Genomic DNA, 11910 nt, shown 5'->3' with positions numbered 1-11910 from the left:
AGGTCGAATGTGGAAAATAATTCGTACAGTTACAAATTATAGTCCAGTGGTAGGAGAGACTGCCATGAACAATATATTAGGAATCCTGACCAGTGGAGACTGAGTGTGGGTGTGAGGGTGCGTCTGAAGGTCACTTTTCTGCGTTTTTCTTGAATAACTACTGCCTCTAGCGAAAACGTATCCCAGTACAAAATTTAAATACGTTAAATTTACTGCAAGGCGGTCTAGGTCATTTTTTCTGTAACACTAAAAGTTATCGTGTAGTTTATGAGAGAATACGAAAATCTCTCGAGTAGTTTGTGAAGCACAGATATAACATAGTGGGTTGCATAAAACGAAATCTATAGAAGCAGTTGAATCAGCCTCTATAAAGCAAATTAATGATGGAAGCACCCTGCATTCATTACAAGTTGGCACACCAGGAACAAATAAAAGAAGCAAACATAATAAAGATGAAAAGGAAAAATCATCCAAGCGTAACAATAAAGGTAAAAATTAGCTGTTCTAGCCGAATTGTTAATGGTCCATATTAATACTTTGCTTTAAGATCCCAATGGTTAAAATATAATGAACGAGCTTTATCAGCCTGACATTTAAAAAATGTGAAGAAACGGCTTTATGAGTCCAGTTGTAATGGATAAATTAATATCCAGTATTAAACATTTGAATTCCTCTTTAAAAAGCGGTTGTTGACTTCAAAAAGCCAGTTTGGAATACGATGTATATATTGGAACCTAGAGAACGAAAAAAATGAAAATATAAATTACTCTTACAGTTAATATGAAGGAAGGAACATGATAATACACTAATCACTAAGACAAACACAAGCACGAAAACCATGAATACAAGTGTTATATGTCTAACCTCCGAGTGAGGTCATTGCCCTGTGATGTGCGCTACCAATGACTCCCCGGTAACCAGTTTAAAAAAACCGAAATCGATGTGGTCAATCTACGGGCTACAGCTTTGCTTGTTTGGCTCGTTATAAGTCAGGAGGGGTCGGTCGTGCACCGCCGTCGTTTGTTTTTAGTCCAACTAATTAACAGAGAAATATTCATCAAACCCTTAAATAGTAGATAAAGGATTCATCGAATAAATAAATATTAAGTTCAAACCAAAGACTTACATGAAGTTAGCGCATATGAGAATGGTACTCACACATAGGTTTATGGATTCAAACAAAAATAATATAAAAAAATCATGATACCAACATAATATTGGAATTAGGTAAATACATCTCCTATCAGGCACTGCAGAACACTCGTGACTTGTAATATTATTTTAAACTCTGACGGGATCATGAATTAATAAATCACAAATATATTGAGTTGCTGATCCTGATACCAACACAATTTTCGAAGTTCCTCACAAACTAATATAAGTAATAACTGCAGCGAAGTATTACAGTTCACAGCTACTGCAAATACTCCAAGTTAAAAATCGCGTAGTCCCACAAAAAAAAAAAAAAAAAAAAACAGTCGCCGAAAACCGCACGAATAATTATACAGTATTTCCCTTCAGAATGTAGAATCTGGAACTGGCACTCACGAAATCCAGTCCATTTAAAGTTAAAGTATTCAGCTTGCGTGATGAAGAGATTTTCGAAGTCCAAAAAACGTAAACACATCTCTTCGACCGGGCAATGCACTCATCAACCCACCACCGCTGCAGCTGCACGAAGACCAACAAAAGACCGAAGTCCACGTACCGTAAACTGCCTACACTTTTAAATAGTGTTTAACGTCACGACTATTGAATTCAAGTTAGCGCTGCTGCTACAGTCGCAGGTTCGAATCCTACCTCGGGAATGGATGTGTGTGATGCCCTCAGATTAGTTAGGATTAAGTAGTTCTAGGTCTAGGGGACTGATGACCTCAGATGTTAAGTCCCATAGTGCTTAGAGCCATATGAACCATTTGAATACAAGTTAAACACTGAAGAAATGACTACCATTCAGATTTAAAGAAAATTAAATATATGCACAATACACTAGAACATCAAAAAGTTCTCACAGTCACAATACGAGCGCCCACTATAATATTTACATAGTATTAACCAGTTCAAAGTGTTCAGAGTCAATTTATTATTACAAATACAGAATCAAACTTGATGACATCAAGCAGGAAATAAAACCTGGCACCCAGGCCACTACAAGAAATTCGGAATCATGCTGTGCTAAACATCTTACGTTGTGTGCGCTATACATTCGTGTCATTGCTGCTTACTGGATTTCAACAGGACTAAATCTTGGATTGCTGTTCTACGCATTATTGACGAATTGGCTTGCCCTGAACTATTACGATTACTATTACTGTCTTAGTGTGTTCGACCAGTTTACGGCGACACACTGACGACTGGAATTGTCAATTATCAAATGATTAATGGTTCAAATGGCTCTGAGCACTATGAGACTTAACATCTGAGGTCATCAGTCCCCTAGAACTTAGAACTACTTAAACCTAACTAACCTAAGGACATCACACACATCCATGCCCGAGGCAGGATTCGAACCTGCGACCGTAGCGGTTGCGCAGTTCCAGACTGTAGCGCCTAGAACCGCTCGGTCACTTCGGCCGGCTCAAATGATTACAGTGTACACATGTATTCTGTGTAGTAAGAGGTGTGTTTCTCCGTAGCGGGAATAATGACAAAAAAAGGAAAAAAAATTATACAGTTCTGCTGAAAAGAAAAAAAACCAAACACTACTGGCAAGCGATAGAGTCTCACAAAGAAGGTCTAGTACGGTTTAACTCAGTGGTGTTCGTCACCATTAGCACACCCAATTCTACCGCAGGAACTGAACTGTTGGACTGTTAGGTTTGAAGAGTAAGCACTGAATCACTCGAGTTTCCGAGCAGAAGTTTTCTTACTTGGTAATTGGGGGAGACGTCTTCAGTATTCTGGAGAGCCTGCGGCGTGTGTCAGAGGGACATAGACTTCTCCATCTTGGATGACCCAAGCGTTCTTGACAGTCAGCGTCACGGCACTGAAGGAGCTGCTGATGTGTGTAGCCTCCTGTACTCTCATCAAAGGGAACGAGCACTCTCACGGCTTGAGCCGCCACTGTTGTGAGTAAGTTACATGCGAGGACATGAATAACTGTGACCAAGCCGTGTCATTCCTCTCCTACCAGCAGTACAGAGTCAGGACGTGGCGGTAAATATCAGAAATGAGCCCCGTATACTTGCTTTAAGCTCGCCAGCGAATCTGTGACGCCATCTCCAACTCGCCGTTTCCCTGTACCCGTAAACTGGACTCCTGAGTCACCGCTACAGTCTGCTCGTCACGGGGTTGTTGTCGTATACAACTAGACTCGACTGGTTCAGAAAGGAGAGCGAGTGTACGAGTTGGAAAATCGTGAGTATTACCGCGGACTCGGGGCATTCCTGCACATTACGGATCCGTTTTGAAAGAAATTTCCGCCCTTAAATTATAAATCGCTATTCATTTATTTTATAGTCATGTGTTCGGCTTTGCTGGCCGATGTGGCCGAGCGGTTCTAGGCGCTTCAGTCTGGAACCGCGCGACTGCTACCGTCGCAGGTTCGAATCCTGCCTCGGACATGCATGTGTGTGATGTCATTAGGTTAGTTAGGTTTAAGTAGTTCCGAGTTCTAGGGGACTGATGACCTCATATGTTAAGTCCCATAGTGCTCAGAGCCATTTGAACCATTTTGTTCGGCTTTATAGCCAATCACAAGTGCAAGTTGAAATGTCGTGAAGAGACTGATTTGCCTAAATGAGAGAAGCAAGTTATACAGGGTTAAGAAAAAATGCCGTACTTGAAGGTGGGCATGCGATACCTCATCCACATTCAAGACAAAAATTTATCTAGCAAAATCAGATCGGTTGAAAAGGCATGAATGGAAACGAGGAGCTGCCAACACTATCATATCGTGCGGCGCATCGGAATGTACAGAAGAACATGTATCATGCTGCACACTGACTACCCATCGTAGCTACTTGAGTAGACTGCTGCAACATCAAAGCCACATCCACCACCCAGCTATTATTCAAATCCTCATCAGGTCAGCTTTCCATTTTTAGGTGTCCGTTCGCTAGTGCTCTTTGTTTATAAGCAGGACATCATTTTGTCACATGACAATAGCCTATCACATGACAGTGGGATAGACTAAACTGCATACATGTGCCTACTAACCGTGCAGTGCACCAACATAACTGGTCGTCTCAGGTTCACGTAGGGCGGTTTCCTGATGGAGTACACAAACGATCAATGCGTCGACAAGCTTTTGGTGACAGGTGCATCCGATAACCAACTACTGCTGTTCCTGCGTATGCTCCACGGTACCCTCAGAGGCGCCATCCCAATAAGAATGTTTTTCGCCTCCTAGAGCCACGCCTTCGGCAAACCTGTAGTCTTCGTCCACAAGTAATTAACAGAGGTCTTCCAGGGACCATACGTACTCCACAAACAGAGGACATGATTCTTGAAACCGTTCGCCAATCTCGCCGGCGACATATCGGTGATATTGCAAGGCAGTTCAGACATCTCAAAGACTGGTTGTTGAAGTGTTGCAAGATGAAGAACTGCATTCATATCATTACATATTAACTCAACAGAAAACTGCATCGACGAGTACAGTTTTGTGAATGGCTTTTGTACCAAGTGGAAGATAACGAATATTTTATAAATAACGCTATACAGTCTGATGAATGTAGCTTCGCAAAAGCCGTTATTGGTTGTAACACAATCCCCATGTCACCCGTGATCGTAGCTTTCAGGCACGCTTTGACGTGGACCTGTATGCTAGAATTGTGGAAGGAGTGCCTTTGGCCCTTACCTATTGCCGGACAGGTTGAGTGTTCCCCTATATTGTACGCTTCTTTGAACTATGGTCGCTCTGAACATCTTCTCTCAAGTGAACGTTGCTGTAAAGATACGCCTGGATGTCAAACATACAGAAAAGAATTATTGTGCATAGCGTAATGCGCAATCTAGTGTAGCTTATCTATTGTGTTTTTTGTACTTCAGCCGCGTGGGATTTGCCGAGCGGTCTAAGGCGCTACAGTCATGGACTGTACGGCTGTTCCCGGCGGAGGTTCGAATCCTCCCTCGGGCATGGGTGTGTGCGTTTGTCCTTAGGATAATTTAGGTTACATAGTGTGTAAGCTTAGGGACTGATGACCGTAGCAGTTAAGTCCCATAAGATTTCACACACATTTGAACATTTCTTTGTACCTCATTGAGATACGATGTTACTGTATCAGTAGTAGGGCAACAGGCTTGCCTACATCAAGGGCAAGCATACATGCAGGTGCAAACCTATTGTTCTCCTTTGCCTGACAGGTCTTTAACATATTGGTGTGCTAAGAGAATTAACAACCCCTGGGATAATCCTTCCTTTTGACCTGACAGTTCCTCAACCTACTGTTCTCCCTCCCTTCCCCCTCCCCCTCCTCCTCCACTAATCCCTCAGGAAACATTCAACCCTCCCCCCCCCCTCCTCCTCCAGATCGCTGATATACATCCACTTTCAGGCCTGTGTTATTCGAATAGCCGCCTCCTAATCCATCAGTTTGACTGACTTGTTAATTAAATTGATCAATTAATTAACACCTCACCTTCTGGTAAACCCCCAACCCTGCCCTCCTCTTCCCCACTCCCCTACCCAGAAATCGGTGGCTCTGTGCAGGAAGCTCTCAAAACAGGAAATTCAATTACATAGCTTACTGTATACTGTTTATTTATCAAAAATTTGTTTTGCAGCGATGGATTTCTCTTTCTCATCATTCCCTGCTATTTGGGAAGATGCAGGTATTGTAAAGATGTAATATAATCGATCGCTGTTTTTTAATCCCGATCGCGCAATGAATACTGTTATGAAACCCCCATCACACGTAATTACGCTGCTGAAAATCTTTCGATCGTGAAGCACCCACCGTCCGCCATCCCCTGTCCACTGGACCGCACAGAATGCCACCCATGCAGACTACCTGGAGTCGAGGTACATCGGCGCCCCCGCAAAGCGGCGACGTGTCTGCCAGCAGCCACTCCATGTGCCGGTGTCCACGCAGACACTGCGACTGACAGACTGGATGTCACGCTAATCTCCGAACTAAAGCGCCCAAGTAATTCCTGTCGAAACACGTGCTCTTTTTCTGTTTCTCCTCCTGCAGCATGTCTCTGCCGGGCCTGTACACGCCATCGGTTGTGGTCCGACTGAACTGCAAACAAAGCAGCATTTACCCTGTAAACCCCTGTGGAATATCGACGCATGCGAGAACTCCTTCCATGACAAATGCCTGTCTGAGAATCCATTCCGCCATGGGCTCTAAACTGCCCCAGCCCTCCTGGTGCACTTCCATGTGTTGCATTTCATGAACTGCTTTATGAGTTATTAAATCTAGTGTTGCAGTACATCGTCACATACATAACTTGAAGACGCCACAGTAACTAAATGTACCACTGCACAAAGAGGGAGCTTCGAAGATGACGTGAGAATGTTTAAACAGTTACAAGAAATACCACCACCGCCACACGTGAACACAGACTCTTAAAGAAAAGATAGCGGCACACTTCTGAAACCACAGCTGAGTCACTTCGCGAGATTTTGTGATAAATACCCTTGTCTTTCAGGATGAGCTGCTTCAGGAGTTACTAAATCCACTTGAATATGGGGTTAAACGAACTTTTAAAAAGATCCCTACAGAGCAGGTTCCTTCAATTTTACGATGAACGCAGCCACTGACTCTAAAAAAACATCATGGCACACTTGTGAAACCTCTCAGTCTTTCTCCACTGCTCCGGAATATTTGCGTGCATCTACAACTTAGGTGAAGTGTTTAAAAGTTTGTTTCAAACACACTCCCACACAAAATGCTGTACTGTCCTCCCAGGTGCATGTGGAATGTAAATACATCACAGCAAAATACTGTGGAAAAAAATACTTCGCTAAAATAAATGACCGCAAATACACCCCGTCGAAACTCTGAAGACGGTCCTGCAAAATACTGTTAAATGCACCATCACAGTACTTTGCTAGACGAGGGTGGCCGAGCGGTTCTAGGCGCTACGGTGTGGAACCGCGCGACCGCTACGGTCGCAGGTTCGAATCCTGCCTCGGGCATGGATGTGTGTGACGTTCTTAGGTTAGTTAGGTTTAAGTAGTTTTAAGTTCTAGGGGACTGATGACCTCAGCAGTTAAGTCCCATAGTGCTCAGAGCCATTTGTTTGCTAGACGAGGCACAGTCATCACTGGGGGATCTGCAAAGCAGCGACAAGGCCATCAGCGGCTGCAGCTCATCACAGGCTTAAGTCCAAGGCAGAAGCATTGTTTTTCCAGTTGAAACCGCGATCGGGGAGAAAACCGTAGCCGACCAGACCTTCACCAACTTGTCATGCGAGTTGAGACCGTCTCACGACACGAAATTTAAATCAAAATCAGTAATATATTCAAACATATTATTTATTTAATCAGTTTGTGGGAGATGCAGTTCCACTTGGGTAGACATCATGACTTCACCCCTCACCACTGCTCCTCGTAATAACTGTAACCACAGGGGAATGGAATGAACTGCGGTATAGTAGCCACCATTTGGGGACTCCCACATGTATGTCTATCGTCAGGGCGCCGCCACGAAGGTCAGAACAGCCAAATGTCCTAATTGCAGATTCTAAGTCAGCGACAGGTGTTTGTGAGTTACTGCAATGCCCATGTATGCATCTGCTTGACAGATGTCCTGTTTACGGAGTGTGGAAGCCTCAGGCCGGATATCAGCCTCCTTTGATCTCGTGGCCCCCAAACGGAGCATCAAGTGGTGACATTCTGTTGATTGGCAAATTCCAGACTCGCTTCCTGTCCCTGTCGCTCACAAGAGGCCACTCCCTCCTTGTCTTTGTGATGCAACATTAAGATGGAGGTTTTCATCTCTCCTCTGAATACTGTATTTCTATTGGCTAGTGCTAGAGACAAAGGGAAAGCTGACACGATGTCGGCATCGAAAATAGAGTGAAATAATCCATTTGCACTACCCTGTCACATTAACTGTTTAACAAATTACAGGAGTCAAATTGATAGCTTAAAACACTTACATCCACCTTATGATGATCCTTCTTCATAATAAATATATTTTCAACGTTTGAGCATCACACGCAAACATTATGCAAATCAAGTAATGAAATTTCTGTCATAAATAGATCGTAGCAGTAAATATATCCGAGGTCTCGTATGTGACCTCCTCCACCACAACATTTCTACTAAACATTTCCGGTTCCCACGAACAATACTTGTACATGGGAACGAGCATGCGACAGCAAGAAGAATTCGAGAAAACGTTGACATGGAAGATCGCGGAAACAGGGAAACAATCATTTTTCGTGAAGGTAACATTCTACTGCATGTCTGTTGAGGTAATAGTGATACACGTGAGTTGACTGCTGGCATTTATGCTTTCCTGGACAAAAGAGAACCATCTGCCTCTAAACTTACTTGCATCTGCGTTAAAGGACGACAGTGAGTGGATGGAGTGATCGGTTGGGATGGATTGTAACAAAGTATGATTTGATGGTAGATTGATGATGCATTATACAGAGAAAGAGGGAGATGTCGCTGCAGGTCATTTGACCTTTTTTTTCGTTGTTCTGCTGGGATGCATTAGTTGTGTGTCATAATATGCGTCTGACTCGTATACAACTGCATGCTCTGTGTGTGACTTAGAGCACTGTCTATTTACTATCGTTAACAGCAAACCTCTTAGTCATCAGAGGACTTCAATCTTATGCGTGAGGAAACATGTCCATCCTGTTTCGACACATTCCTCTAGACGAATGAATCTTTGCGCGACGTACTCCATTACAATGCCGCACGTTGCGCGTAAGATCGAGTCTTCAGTTTCATAACTTCGGTGATTCTAAGTCAGCGACAGGTGTTTGTGAGTTACTGCAATGCCCATGTATGCTTCTGCTTGACAAATGTCCTGTTTACGGAGTTAGTGGTGGCATGACGCGTAATTTCTAATGTCAAACACCGCTGCTATGCGTTTGTCTCTTTCTTTTTAAGAGGCATTCTCCACTGCTAACGATCATCTCATATAGGACTGATGTGAGCATAGTATAATTTCTGTACCATGATGGGATGCGTACGATGGGCGCTATACGCCTCTGGAAATCTGTATTATGCATATATCACAAAGAATCGATGTTTTAAGGAATTAGTTTTTTTTTATTTACAGTGTGTCACCATAGTTCATCGTAGAGAACCCTGCAAGGAGAATGTATGTCATGCGCTGGAAATATATTTCTTACATTGGGATAGTGACAGCATTGCATTCCACATGATTAATAGATCGGAAACCCCAACGATCTAATATTATAGTGAGTTTTAAGTGCAGAAACGTGTAGCCTTGAGAGTGCAAGTGTTTATGTTCTCTCTTATCAATACCTTCTTGGTACTGACGCCAGACACTGGAACAATACTTTAGAATTTATAGCACCATTGATTTGCGTAAAATGCTTCAAACTACATCCGTCTGGACGTCCGTCATGCATAAAAACAACCCGTTTCTCGTTCGCAAGCTTCTATTATATCATCGCAACACATTCATATCTACTACGATAAGTGGTGCTAACCTCCTCGACATTCGTGCATCTGCAGAAATCTTGTGGGCGCGGAACAGCAGTTACGGACTGGGTTCGCTCTGTTCCTTCACGAAACTTGGAATGTGGCAGTCTACTTCTGGTCAGCTGCAGATTAAATGGGTGACAGTGTTGCAGGGAGCGTAGGTAAAAGACAGTGAGAGAAGATCTTTCAATCTCTAGCTTTATCCTACGAACGCGAGAATATTCTGTGACTCCCATCCACATAGGGGAAGATGGGCAATCGTAATCGTAAATTACGCACAATGAACGAATGCTAGAAATATGTAGATAATTGTCTGGTATGCTTTGATGCACATTTTTGAGAATTAACAATGAATGGACATACTGCACAGTCAGCTATTTTCATTCGCAATGATACTCGCAAAATAAAGGAGGGGCGATTTAGCGATAATTTAGCGATAAAAAAGGTAGGAAAATTTTTCTGTTTAGCAAAAGTGACAACAAGCAGATTTCAGAGTACTTGACGGCTCAACACAAAAGTTTTATCTCAAGTACAGATAGTGATGAGGATCAGTGGACAAAGCTCAAAACCATCGTACAATATGTGTTAGATGAGTATGTGCCAAGTAAGATCGTAAGAGATGGAAAAGAGCCACCGTGGTACAACAACCGAGTTAGAAAACTGCTGCGGAAGCAAAGGGAACTTCACAGCAAACATAAACATAGCCATACGGTCGCAGGTTCGAATCCTGCCTCGGGCATGGATGTTTGTGATGTCCTTAGTTTAGTTAGGTTTAACTAGTTCTAAGTTCTAGGGGACTAATGACCTCAGCAGTTGAGTCCCATAGTGCTCAGAGCCATTTGAACCATAAACATAGCCAAAGCCTTGTAGACAAACAAAAATTACGCGAAGCGAAATTTAATGTGAGGAGGGCTATGCGAGAGGAGTTCAATGAATTCGAAAGTAAAGTTCTATGTACTGACTTGGCAGAAAATCCTAAGAAATTTTGGTCTTATGTCAAAGCGGTAGGTGGATCAAAACAAAATTCCAGACACTCTGTGACCAAAATGGTACTGAAACAGAGGGTGACAGACTAAAGGCCGAAATACTAAATGTCTTTTTCCAAAGCTGTTTCACAGAGGAAGACTGCACTGTAGTTCCCTCTCTAGATTGTCGCACAGATGACAAAATAGTAGATATCTAAATAGACGACAGAGGGATAGAGATACAATTGATATCGCTCAGAAGAGGAAAGGCCGCTGGACCTGATGGGATACCAGTTCGATTTTACACAGAGTACGCGAAGGAACTTGCCCCCCTTGTTGCAGCGGTGTACCGTAGGTCTCTAGAGGAGCGTAGCGTTCCAAAGGATTGGAAAAGGGCACAGGTCATCCCCGTTTTCAAGAAGGGACGTCGAACAGATGTGCAGAACTATAGACCTACATCTCTAACGTCTATCAGTTGTACAATTTTGGAACACGTATTATGTTCGAGTATAATGGCTTTTCTGGAGACTAGAAATCTACTCTGTTGGAATCAGCATGGGTTTCGAAAAAGACGATCGTGTGAAACCCAGCTCGCGCTATTCGTCCACGAGACTCAGAGGGCCATAGACGCGGGTTCCCAGGTAGATGCCGTGTTTCTTGACTTCCGCAAGGCGTTCGATACAGTTCCCCACAGTCGTTTAATGAACAAAGTAAGAGCATATGGACTATCAGACCAATTGTGTGATTGGATTGAAGAGTTCCTAGATAACAGAACGCAGCATGTCATTCTCCATGGAGAAAAGTCTTCCGAAGTAAGAGTGATTTCAGGTGTGCCGCAGGAGAGTGTCGTAGGACCGTTGCTATTCACAATATACATAAATGACCTTGTGGATGACATTGGAAGTTCACTGAGGCTTTTTGCGAATGATGCTGTGGTATATCGAGAGGTCGTAACAATGGAAAATTGTACTGAAATTCTGGAGAATCTGCAGCGAATTGACGCATGGTGCAGGGAATGGCAATTGAATCTCAATGTAGACAAGTGTAATGTGCTGCGAATACATAGAAAGAAAGATCCCTTATCATTTAGCTACAATATAGCAGATCATCAACTGGTAGCAGTTGATTCCATAAATTATCTGGGAGTACGCATTAGGAGTGATTTAAAGTGGAATGATCATATAAAGTTGATCGTCGGTAAAGCAGATGCCAGACTGAGATTCATTGGAAGAATCCTAAGGAAATGCAATCGGAAAACAAAGGAAGTAGGTTACAGTACGCTTGTTCACTCACTGCTTGAATACTGCTCAGCAGTGTGGGATCCGTACCAGATAGGGTTGATAGAAGAGATGGAGAAGATCCAAC

Source organism: Schistocerca americana, chromosome X, assembly GCF_021461395.2.
Source record: "Schistocerca americana isolate TAMUIC-IGC-003095 chromosome X, iqSchAmer2.1, whole genome shotgun sequence".
NCBI classification, from domain to species: Eukaryota; Metazoa; Arthropoda; class Insecta; order Orthoptera; family Acrididae; genus Schistocerca; species Schistocerca americana.
Note: the sequence above shows the minus strand (reverse complement) of the source record.